Source organism: Podarcis bocagei, assembly GCF_964188305.1.
Source record: "Podarcis bocagei genome assembly, chromosome: 3".
Classification (NCBI taxonomy): Eukaryota; Metazoa; Chordata; class Lepidosauria; order Squamata; family Lacertidae; genus Podarcis; species Podarcis bocagei.
Genome location: NC_138127.1, coordinates 99,307,172 through 99,320,578, shown reverse-complemented (window position 1 = coordinate 99,320,578; position 13,407 = coordinate 99,307,172). Strand labels below are relative to the sequence as shown.

Sequence of the window (13,407 nt, the reverse complement as noted above, 5' to 3'; positions counted from 1 at the left end):
CCCCTCAAAGTATCTGCTTTATATACATTATTTACACAATGGGCTGCACATGATTGGTTAATTCTGGAAATCTACTGTATGCCAATCAGGTTGTGGATTCACTTATATCTGGAGCATGATTGGGTGGTTCCTGCCAACCAATCATACTGCTGCATTGTTCTTGGACCAATCAGACTGCTGCATTCTGAATCCTATTGTTCTAGGACCAATCAGACTGCTGCAATTTGGATCCTATTGTTCTAGGACCAATCAGACTGCTGCAGTTTGGATCCTATTCAACTCAGTACATAACAATAATGTTAATTGATACACTGTGCAATTATATTCGGAATTTGATGATAAAGATAGAATATAGCGTGATGTAGACAGGGTCAAATAAATTCATCTCCTTTACAGTTGGTGGCTATCTTGGCTGTATAATTTGCTCTAATTTTCCTAGCGGCAGTTGCAAGGAGTGCTACACGCCAGGTCACATACTTATCTGTGTCTGCGAGGAGATATAAGATCATTTCAGACGGGTTCTGGCCAGGGGACCTTGTCATTATAGGTGCTAAAAATCGTTCTCTTGCTTCACTATATAAGGGGCAGCACTAGATATAAAGCATTAGGTCCTTTACTTCAGGACATCCCCTAATGCAAACACGTTCGCTTCTCAGCCTATTGGCTAAGATCTAGTATCACTAGAAAAAAGGGCTGCTGGGGGTCTTGTGTGGCACCTGGAAGACTCATTTTTATAGTGACATGCACTCACGTTGTCTAAAGGGTACTTGTGTTATCCTTGGAGGGAGGAAGATGAAGATGATGATGATGACAATAATAATGCTCTGCCTTTTCCCCTCAAGGTGTCTTACAGATAAAAATAAGCACAGCTAAAAACATGTTTAATTTGTTTTTAAAATTGACAATATTTAAACATAACATGTCAGACACAAGACATTTGTGGGTAACTCTGCATTTTCCTAGGGGAAGCTTTATGCCACAATGAGCCTGATAGACTTTTGAAACGCCACACAACTCTGCTTAATATATAACAGAAAGGCAGTTGAGAGATGACCTAACCTGGGGAGAAAACAGCAAAGACCTGATGAAGAGAGCACAGCAGGTTATATTTTTGGAGAATCCTCCGGAAAAATAATCTCTCAAAGGACCTGTTGATGGCATTTTACCATTGTACTGTGGAGAATGTATTAATTTATGGTCTGTGTGTGTGGTTTGGGAGCTGCATGGTATGGGGAAAAACAATGCTGTCCAAGGTTGTAAAGACTGCGGAGAGAATAATTGGGTGCACTCTTCCCACCTTGGATCAAATCTATGCTTCCAGGTGCCATAAGAAAGCTGCAGAGATAGTGCAGGATAGTGCACACCCCGGAAATGATCTCTTTCAGCTTCTGCCTTCTGGAAGAAGGTACAGGGTTATAAAGAATAGGACTAGCCGTCTGAAAAACAGTTTCTATCCAAATGCGATTTTTGGTTTTAAACACAGTGTAAGGTAGTCTCTATGTGAGTATATTGTATTCAATTATGGGATATCAGTTTTTAGGGGCTAACCAGGCTGGGATAGTTGGAATAGCAGGCTTGTCGGTTTTTGAATGTCTGATGTAGATTTTTTCAATTTAATTGTTCTGTATGGGACAATGACAATAAAGATTATCGTATCGTATCGTAAGACACCTATGAGGGAAATGTTCATGGGCTGGAGCAACAGCAACAACAACAAAAAATGTTTTTATAAAATGCCAAGAGACCCGGTTAGGGCCATTATCCATATGAAGGAGAGCTTTTTCTCTCTTCTCCATCCATTTCCCCTTTTCCTCCAGTGGGCTTTTTGCCCCCTCTTGTCAGTATTAATGGCCACAAAGGGCCTATCCAAGTTAATGTGTTTTGTCTATTAATTTAGGATGAACTCAGCAAGAATGATGCAGTCATATTTCCACAGCTTATACACACAGCTATCAGGAGTTGTTTTGGTGAGTGAGGATGCAGTTGGAGCTAATTTACTTTTTAATACATTTTTGTCTTTTTCCGTTGCTGGAATACTTTGTTAGCCTCTATACATTGAATTAAAAAAAATTAAGAAAAAAGAGCTTTCACCATGGAGGGGCAAGGTATTTGAGGTACCAAACTGCCAGCTGCCTCAAGATAAATTGAATTTCCTAATTCAGGAGGCAGTCGTGCCCCAGTAGGTTAAAGGCCAAAAGCCCGGTTACAGAAGAAGCTTTCATCTGGTGCCTAAAACTATATATATATATATATGATGGTACCAGGTGAGCCTCCCTGGGGGAAGCATTCCACAAATGGGGAGCCACCACAGAGAAGGACTGTTCTCATGTGGCATGTGGTCAAACTTTGTGTGGAGGGGGCACACAAAGAATTGTCTTTTTGTCATCACATCAAGCACATTTTAATTCTGATAATCATTTAATTTAACCCATTAATTTATGTTGTCTTTATTGGGATACCGATGCCTTGGAGTGTAGAGTTTTTGAGGACAATCTCCCAGTGGCTGCAAATGCCTTTCGAAGGCATAACCATACCTGCTCAACTGGTGTACACAGCAGGAATATGTTAGAATCTATTTACATATGTATTACATTTCTAATCACCAGAGACATATGCAGTTTTCTATAGGTTATGGTTATTGTCTAGGTTTCTTCTATTGCTATAAGAGCAGGAAGCCTCAGGGCACAATCTTTGCAGCACTTGCTCATGTGAGACTTTGGAAACCTATATGACTGTGGCCTATTTTTAATTAGTCTGTTTTGCTTTGGTTTCCCACCTCCCATCTAGCTCTTTGTTCTCAGCTTTGCTGAGAACTTACTTTTTTAAAAAATCTATTTTTCCTACTATGCTAAAGCAGCCAAGTTAATCCAGCAAGTTCCTTGATCCTTGAAGAACAGATGTGCACAGATCTGTGTCCTGTAGTAAGAGGGGAAATGAAGCATTGTACTAGAAAGTTATTACTATAATACTTTGAATGAGAAATATGAAATATTTATATTAAGCTTTTTAAAATATATTGTCTATATATTATTGTGAACAAGGAGATTGGATAAGAATAAAGCTACATGAGATTTTAGGAGGTGAATATAAAGTATGTCAGTTTTACATGAAATCACAAGATGAGAATAGTGTAACATATAAATTGCAATTGCTACAAGCATCAAAAGGATGAATAGTGGCAATAAATCATCAGTCAGGAAGGTTTCCTAGCAGCTTAAACAAGTTCCATGACTGAGATATAAACATTAAAATAAAGAATACTTAATGAAAATAAAATGAAGGATCATTCACAGGGAAATCCATATAATTACTAACAGTAAAGAGAAGTAAGACAGCTAATAATAGGGTGTTAAGTCTCAGTGGAATGGAACAATTCCAAGATACAGTTAAGGATCAGAATATACAAACTAATTACTATAGTCATTAAAAGAGGTGGCAAGGTGGTTGGTATATGCTGTTGTATGAAAACTCAAGACAAAACCATTGACTCATCATATTCTCCTGTACACTTTACCAAGCACAATTGCCAGGTTTCTGGTATCCCATTTTTGTTTTACTTACTTAGCAATTTTTTTTTTCAAATAAACAGTCTTCCCATCCATTTAAAGTGTGTCTTATGTTAAAGGAAAAATCTAAGCATACAAATTAATATGGAGGCTATGGAACAAGCGGTCGGAAGGAAAGCCATTCAAATAGGTTCTGGCAATAATGAATAATGCAAGTGTTTAGATGTTATTCAACACCACAAATTTTGAGCACAATCCCAGATGCGACCTCCCTGCCATGTTGGAAGTGATGTATAGACACTGGTACAACAATCAATCCGATGATTTCCAGAAGTCCTCTTCATGAAAAAGAAATCACGCGGGGTGTGGGTGTGGGGATGCTCATTTGAACTACATTAGCAGAAAATCTTGAGTAATGCAGCACAGTTTCTTCAAATGTTTTAGGTACGGCTATCAAAGGAGACATCTTGGCTATTGTATGTATTCTGGGACATCATGTTTAGAGGAGATAAAAAGACATTAACAAAGGACTATAATCTATTATCAGGACCAAGGCTGAAAAGAAACCAGATAGCAGGAATTAACAGGAGGTACCATAACAAGGTACCATAACAAAATCTGATTTAGAAAGTCCTGCCATAAAAAGGAAAGAACAATGGAGATTTTCCCTTATGACCAATGCTACAACATGAATCAGTAGCTTTAAGTTGCGTTAATGAGGTCTGAGCTGCCACAACGAACCAGGAACAAGACCTTGAGGTCATAGTAGATAGCATGGTATAAATGTTGACCTGGTATGTGGCTGCTGTGAAAAAGATAAATTCAATGTTAGGGATCATTGCAAAAGGGATTGAAAATAAAACTGTCAGTGTTTTAATGAAGTCAAGGGGATCCCCAGTTCTGGTTCCAGGAGATCCTGTCTGCTCCTCGAATCCTTGATCTGTGGAGTGGAGTGTCTGCTGTATCCTCTGATGACTAAGTGTCTGGCACCAACTTACAGCTAGGCATGTTGCTACTGTACCTTAGGAGCCAAGATCCCTTCGTAAAATATTTGAGGGGGCTGGGCTCCCCAAAGTTGATGGGTATTGCCCTTCATGTGAGGTGCATGTGACATGTCTTATGATCAATTATGCGGAAGGGGCTTAATTCCCCCCCCCATTTTTTTATTCAAGATGGCACCCCTTGTATTGTACTATGCAGCAAAATTTACCAGCTGAAAAAATATGGTTACAAAGGTTGTACGCCACCCCCTATCTCTGCCGAGTGGTAGCAAGATTCCATGGAGGTTCCAGACGGTCCCCTAGGACCCCGTTTCCATTGGGAATCAAGACACAGAGGAAACTGTTGTGTCTTTAAGAAATATGGTTTATTAGCACATATTTGGAGGTGACTCTTGAGAGTCCAGTGGACTGCAAGAAGATCAAATCTATCCATTCTGAAGGAAATCAGCCCTGAGTGCTCACTGGAAGGACAGATCCTGAGGCTCCAATACTTTGGCCACCTCGTGAGAAGAGAAGACTCCCTGGAAAAGACCCTGATGTTGGGAAAGATGGAGGGCACAAGGAGAAGGGGACGACAGAGGACGAGATGGTTGGACAGTGTTCTTGAAGCTACCAGCATGAGTTTGACCAAACTGCGGGAGGCAGTGGAGGACAGGAGTGCCTGGCGTGCTCTGGTCCATGGGGTCACGAAGAGTCGGACACGACTAAACGACTAAACAACAACAACAATCTGGATGCAGATGGAGAGAGTGTAGCGTTTACAGCATTCACATGTCACGAGGGGCTTGCCCTTTGCACAGCTCGGCATTGCATTCAGAGGCTTTCCTCTGCCTCAGATTGTCTCCAGCCAGCTCTCAGGGCATCTGCCTTTCCACATCCCTACATAGAGTTCTCCCCACTTCCTGCTTCTCCTTCCCAGAAAACCCCTGGCCAAGCAACTCCTCCCCTTCTGTCTGCTATTCGAAGCCTAGTTCTAAGAGTTAACAATTTTCCTGTAACCTACATGATTGACACAGGCCCAAGGATTTCTCTGTGATGGGCCATCAACATCATCTGTCATGATTAACGGCTTCTATCTTAGGTGAGGCCCCAGCCTATAATTTTGACTGGCCTGGCATCTTTCCTTCAATACTCCAAATATTATCCAAAAGCTACGCCTTTTATTAATTTCTAACATTTGCTAATGCTGGCAGTTATGGGTACATTTTCACTCCCAAACTCTGTTACCCCAGACCTGTAACAATATTGTATATAGCAACCCCATCAGCAGTCAATGTCAGCTGTGGGAAAGAAATGCCACTCCCTGTAGTGAAGAAAGAAACAGACAAGTCCACAGCTGGATTATTCTGAATTATCCCCAGGGATTTTCAGCAATGTTGAGGGCTAGCTCTGAGTATTAAGAGATTCCTCCTCATTGCATTCTATTTTTAACTTAAAATTCCAGCAACAGAACAGTACATCTTGCAGGTATTAGAGAAGTCTTACAGTACTTCAGTATACTGATGATCTGACTGGAGCTCAAAAATAATCTTCCCAATGCCTTCCTTCAGCTCCCAGCCATTTTAAACATGTCATATATTCTGCAGATAGTTTAAGTTGGTCATGAGTAAGTTTTTTCCCTTTCCAGTTGTGAGAATTTTAATAGTTTTTCTGATAGATAAAACAGACTAGACTGTAGCAGCCTACCCATAAATATCTACATCGTCCTTAGGTCACCCCCTTAAGACATGTTTATGTGGTTGCCACCTAGTGGCCCAAAAGCAAAATTGTTGCTTTTGAAGAATTGGAACAGCATGCTCTAGGCATGTGCTTTTAGGGGTAGTTTCAAGATGGATGCTGGACTGAGAACTGAATTAAGAGAAACCAAGAAATAAAATGTGTTTATTTCCCCCTCTTACTGGTGTAGCCTACCTTACACGCCACACCAGTCTTGACAAGCAATTAGAGATTCCAGGAATACCAGGCATGCTTAACTTTTGGGACAATGAGGCACAGTGGAGACTGGGTGGTCTTTATGATCTGTGGTTTATTTACACATATGTACAACCTGAGCCAAGGATGGAGGGTTGCACAGCATTACTCCTCAAGAGGGTCCTTTGCTCATAGGCACAGCAGACAAATCAGGCATATCCTCTGTGTCTCTTTGCTATACCTTGTCCCAGTCAGCCTACATAGTGCTCCAATCCCACTTCCTCTAGCTTGCCACTTTTTTCCTGTTCTCTTATGCCATCGACTCTGAAATCCTAAACTCCTTTGGTCTCTGCCCACCAACACACAGCTGGAGGAAGGGCTGCCCCGCCCTAATATTGTACTTCTTCGCTGTCTTGACGGCTTCCCTGATGGGTTAACGACGGGCCATCATAAGCCTCGGAAACACCTTCCAACTCTACAATTCTATGATTCTATTATCTTTCAGTGTGCCAGCACCTACACTTTGGAACTCCCTGCCAATTGTCAATAGGCAGGTGCCTTCACTGTTCTTTTTCTGCTGCCTGCTAAAAACATTTTTGTTCAAGGAAGCCTATCCGGACATGTTTTACTCCCTGTTTAGCTTCTGATTTTTATTACGAAAGGAAATAACATAGCATCAGTAATTTAGTTGAAAGATATATGACAATAAGTGGAATTTAATGAGAAAGATGAAATTCGAAGTAATGTTATGTCTAAATTAAGCAGTTAAGTATTTGATAAAAATTTTAAAAGTTTGAGACATAATGTTTGAGAATTAGAAATAAGAAATGAAATAAGGTAATAAATTGCTGTTTATAACTTTATTGCGGAGAACGCAGGAAAGGGAGATGTGAGGAAGTCCAAATAGTTATGAAAAAATGATTTATGAACGGTTATGATTTTTTCACTCTATGTTTATGTTTCTGTCTTTTTATGTTTTTTTCTGTCTGTTACTCTTTGGTGAAGGTATTGTATATGTCTGGTGATATTCTTTTGTTTAAAATTTGCAATAAAATATTATTTTTTAAAAAAAGCTTCTGATTTTTATTATTGTTATTATTTCAGGATAAAGAAAAATGTCAATTTTTACACTCCAATACATAATTTTGTCTCTTGTTTTGTCGACTTCCCATTCCATTTCCCATGGTGATTTTGTTTTCTCCCCCTTTGCTGCATCCTATCCTCTATCTCTTATATCACAACAATATTACAGTAAGTCCTAATTCTTTCTGTTGCTCATACTTCAAATCCTGCTCATGAATTCATAAAACTATAATATTTCTTCAAATAGTCCAAAAAAGGCTTCCTCCACAAAACTATAATCATTGAGTTCTCTTATTTTAGCTGTTAACTTTGCCATTTCTGCATAGTCCATCACCTTACTAGCTTCTAATTTTAATTACATTTTGCATTTTTCAAATATCTGTATTTAACTTTGTCTTTTATTTACAATTTTTTATTTTTATTTTTTGTAAACTGCTTAGAGGTTCTGTTTAGATTCATATATGCATTCTGTTAAATACATAAAATAAATATTGCAGATCAGGGACCTGAGGCTGGGACAGTAGCCACATGCCACACTAAATATGCAACCACCCTAATTAAACCTATCCAATTAAATCTAGGGTGTGTTGGCATGCTGTAATGTGAGGGAGAGGTCCCTGCTGCCCTTAAAGAGGCAGTGGTACAGCTATTCCCAATTAAGCCCATTCTGCATCCAATGGTTTAAGGACAGCTAACAACCGATCGCAAATACTGTACAATATCTTGAGCGTGAAGATGCCTGAGAAGGTGACAGCAAGGCAACTGCAAACACTCTTAGAAGATATCAATTCCATTCTGGGTTCATGACTAGTTTCAGGAATGATTTGGTTGAGGAGATGCTACATGAAATCATGTTTGCTGCCAAAAATAGCCCTCTGTTTAATTCTTTGTCCTTTTGCTTCAGCATATGTGGAGAGAATGTAACATGACATCCTCACGTTGAGCATTGCTATGTCCCATCTGCTCCAGAACAGTCAACAATACAGAATGAGGTGAGATAAATGACAAGGTGGTGGCATGTCACATATTTTTTCCCTATGTAGGTGTTACAGTGAGAAGACTGGGAACTAAATTTGCAGGGGCTGTTTTCAGCAGCAAATGCACATTTAAGGTAACTTCCATTTTGAGCCTAATGGAAAAGGCCACACACATCTCCCTCTTCACAAGCATGTAATCATGTGCTAATAAATTTTGTTGAACCCATTAACTGCTGCTTCAGGATGTAAATCTACTGTACTTGATTAAAAAGAAGTAAAAACAAGTGAGTCCCCTTCACTGCACCACTATTTAGAAATTGCCAGCTTCCATTCAGAATTAAACTACATGGAGACATCCAGTCTAATCATGCTCAGATGAAGAAGTGAACTCATTTGCCCTCTTTTAGAGAACTCTTTGTAAGTTTTATAATGTTGGACAGAAAAACCAGTGGCGTGTGAAATGGCCTAGAATAGATTTACAATAGAGGAGTCTAAAAATAAATTCACAACATTAAAAGAAAAATAAATTATTCCTCGGCTATCCTTGTGTTCCTCATCATTACCATTGTCTCAAATAGTTTCCACAGATCATTATAAAAAAGGTTAGGGAAGGTTTTGGAAATGCCATGCAAAATCATAACCTTCCTTTAAAAGAAAGTGTGCAACAAAAGCAAGCCATAAAAAAGCCACAGAATGACAAGATGGAAAAAACAGTTACACCACACAGGAAGGAGTCTAAGGAGAAACTGGGCAACTAAAATGATAGGGGCAGAGACATAAACTGACAAAGCAGATATAAATTAAATACTGAAAATCTACAAGCAAGGGAAAATGTACTGTTATCTCTGAATAGGTTGCAAAAGAAGGAGAAAATTCAAGAAAATAAGGATTTCAAATTGTATGTGTTTTTAATTTTTTCTTTTTGTCTTTTTTGCTTTTTGGTTTTTGAAAATGGAAAACTTCTAATAAATATTTATTAAAAAAGAAAAAGAAAAGAAAATTCAGCACCGGTAAGTATCTCGGGCGCTGCTGAGTTCTGATGCAAAAGAAGAAATAAGGGAATGCAAAACCAATAAATGTCATGGTCTGAAGAAACCAAGGAATTAAAATGTGGTATTCTTGAATTTAACATTGCTCTAGTCTTAATACAGCAAGAGGAAAGGAGGCTGAACAAAAATAGCTGAATGCAAACATTTGCACAGTGATTAGAGTGGATTACATGTTTTATCTGGAGCGCCCATAGTGTTTTTCTGAAACTCTGAGCTCAGGGAGGAAAGCGGAGTTCTGCAGTGATTTTACTGGCATTTTCGTCTTGCCCTCTTTTCCTTCTGCATTTTCAGAGCATGAAAAATCCTTGCTAGTAGGCCTGCCAGTAATTCTCTGGTCTGACTAATGAAAGTGTGTTCTGTTAATCTAGACATAGATGAGGAAGGTCCATCATCAGGGCTGCTCGTGGTCCTTGCTGTTCCAGTTAAAAGCAGCTGGGGGAGGGGAACTGCAGTGCTATAGAAGGTGGTATTTAATTCTCTCCACCACCACCACCCCCTGTGCCATATCCCAATTTAATCCACCTTTTTCAAAGCTTCTCTTTGCCCTACTATGTAATTTTAGACCCTGGACTTAATGGTCTTACAGTAGGGAAAGTGGAGACCTTTAGACAGTGGAGGGAGCGGGGACCTGTGTATTATTTCAGTTGTGAAACACTCAATTAACATTTCTCGCCTCCAGAGTAGAACCTTGTGTCAGGAAAAGCAGCTGGGAGCTGGGGGTGGGGTGCAATTTGGAGCAGGAAAGCAACCAGCCTGGAAGGAGTTGCACTTATAGACTACAGACTGCCGCCTTATTAAAACATTAATAGTCCTATTGGTAGGAAAGTACAGAATATTTAATTTATCTCTGGTTTATTTATACATTGCTCGACTGTAAACAAACAAACAAAAAACTCTAAAGTTTTACAATAGGAGTAAAACAATAACACTGGTATAAAAAAAATCAAAAATATTAAAATCAGCAATAAACTGAAAAGACTTGTCCACATTCTGCATATCTGGGTAGCGTATGGCCACCCACAGACTGTGAGGATTTTGCCGGAGGGGTTCAAATGCAAACCAGAACTTTAGCATCCCCTCGATTCCTTCATCCAAGCTGTTTAAAAAGACATTCATTGAACAGCAACGAAGAACCATTAGCAAGCATCCTTTGGGTTGGGTCTGTCAATCAGCTACAAACCCACCTAGCAGTTACCTCACCCAGCCCACATTTTACCAGTTTCTCCGCAACCATATCATGGGGGACTTTGTCAAAAGCCTCTGAGTACCTGTGATAGCAACGGAGTAATGAGATCTCTTCTGCCTGCCCCTGCCAAGAAAGGAGCAGCATTCAGCAGCAATTGAGGCTTTTCTGTTTTAGGATGACGGTTTAAACAGAGACAGAATTCCTTAGAGTAACTGCAGATTCAAATAAATCTAGAGTCACCGTCTTGCCTTGTTAGCCCTGTGCCGCAAATCAGTTACTAAGGCAGCAGAAGGCAATGGCCCATTCCTTTTCTTCTCAAAGATGTCACAATGCAAATTTCACAATGTGCAAGCACAGGTGATCCTTTATGAAAGATCTGGGCCATACTTACTATAAGGGCATCTGCTTCACCAAGGGAACTGTGTGATATATCTTTCTAGCCTTTGAAACCACGCATATTTTTCAGGTCTTACACCCAGCATCTTATATTGTATTGCATTTTTGGCAGTGCTGCCCTGCCATAAACTGTGTTGTGCTGGGTCTGATGGGAGTGGTGGTTCAAAACATCTGGAAGATGCCTGGCTAGAGGAAGATGCTCTAAGTGAGGGGCAGCCAACAAGGTGCCCTTCATCTGTTGTTGGACTACGACTCCCATAATCCCTGAGACAATGGTCTATGCTAGGTGAAGCTGATGGGAATTGAGAGTACAACAACATCTGGATAGCACTGTTAGGAAATAACTGGCGAATGCCCACATGTGGGGGGAAACTACAAAAGAAAAAGAAACAGCTGACTGCCTGAATACAAAAAAGTGTGGGGCTTGACTCATTCTCTAGTCAAAAGAACTCCTAGCAGATTTTAAAACAGAAATGCCTGCAACGTTTGCAAAGTGCAGGAAATACAGGGCGTTTGTGATGGCCTGGGAATCTGATTCAGAGGCTGAACCGGAGGAATCCTAGCCTGCACAGGAGTCCCGGGGCTGGGCCTTGAATCTGAAGGGCCCGCACCTGTGCCGGATCCTCAGGAGCAGACACCAGATGAATCCACTCTGGCTCCGAAGGTGATTGAGGACCTGTTGCCTGCAGGTGTTCCTCTCCTAGCCCTGTCAGGGGAAGGTGAGGTTGCCTCTGGGTCCAGTAACCCTCCAGCCTCTCCTGAGCTGCAGAGGCTCAGGGCAGAGAGGCAGAGGGAACTAAGTTTTCTCAGGAGGAGTGCTCGCCTTAAGGCCAGGAGAGGCGAGTCACCTGTGGGCCGGGACCGCCCTAGGCCCCAGAGGAGATAAAGGCTAGTCAGCCCAGTCCCAGGTTGCGGGAGCAACATCGCTGGAAACCTGTTCCTGCCAGCACCCTGACCTGCTCTTCCGGAGTTCCTGACCATGCCCAGCTCCTTGCCTTGGACCCCACTTCACCCTTGGCACACAGCCTCCAGACCCTCGACCCAGGACCAGACTCAGACCACGCCGCACAGTACCCCCCCCCCCGGGATCAGCACAGCGTTATACCTTTAAATGTCCCCATATTAAGCACTCAACACTTGTGCTCTCCTGCCTCTAACCTTCTTGGGATGAATAGATAACAACCTTAAGTAAGTTTAAATGCTTTACTTACAATAGTCAGAGGTCTCACTCATGCATCGCTCTAGGCAACAGCAGAGACAACACAGGCAAGGTATTCTTGGTTCTAGCCTCAGACGTCTGCTCAATTACATGGTTCAAAAAGGAGACAGAGGGAGAGAGAGAGAGACTGGGAGGGAGGAATAGGAAACAACCCTTGTTTCCTCCCTCCCTAAAGGTTAGGGGTTATCATGACCAACCTGAGTCTTCTCTTTCTATTAATAATTCTGTGGTCCTTAACCCTTTTCTTACTCGCAATAAAGCACAGTTACGTTTGGCTGCATAAATCTCCCCCAGGCACCATGTATATGGGGTTTGCCATTTCAGACAAGCACAGCATCCATTCAGAACAGCTCTCACAAATTATTTGGCTATTTAATTTTTTGTTCCCCATTTTCTATGCGTATGCACTTTCTTCTCCCAAAATTGCATTTTTTAAAAAATCTCTCTAAAATAGCACTATACAATTATTTCCATCCCTACCTCATATCCTGCTTCAGTGGGTTGGCATCTGTACTTTCAGCCAGCCCACTTACATCTGTTTGTAGTTCCTTCTTTTGGCTCCTAAAGTAGCCTTTGCCAACCTGTGCTGGTTGTGGCAGGCTGATGGGAATTGCAGCCCAAAACATCTGGAAATTACCAGGTTCGTGAAGGCTATTCTAGAAGGAAGAGCCTGGAACTCAGTCTATTTCATCAGTTATAGAGACCATAAGGACCTCCACTTTTTCCTAATAATGCATACCTTTTTGTGGATTTTAATTGTAAGTTTACTTTGGGAGCCCAACTTGAATGAAAAGTGGAGCACAAATGAAGTGAATTTATATCCACCAATAAATATGATGCACCGTGCTGAAAAACAGTGTTTGTGTGTGTGGAGGGATGGCTTGAAATGGTATCATAAAGTAGCACACATTCTGGATAATCAAGTGGGGTTGTGTATAACCTCCGTGATATCATCATGAACACATATCATCATGAAAGCTCAATAAAAAGGACGTCTGGAGAGGAGAACACCCTCTCTTCCTGAACCCAGTGCAGGACTTTGCATCTTCTACTTTTTTGTCCTAGGAATAGCTGCAGTT

The 13,407-nt window shown here is 40.9% G+C and overlaps 1 long non-coding RNA gene across 1 annotated transcript; it reads left to right on the top strand.

The window, feature by feature from the left end:
- The first annotated feature begins 879 nt into the window (after positions 1-879).
- On the top strand, positions 880-8,708 carry LOC308584229. The gene is made up of 2 exons (XR_014006673.1): positions 880-1,967; positions 8,406-8,708. It is a non-coding gene; the product is annotated as an uncharacterized lncRNA (long non-coding RNA).
- The last annotated feature ends 4,699 nt before the right edge of the window (positions 8,709-13,407 follow it).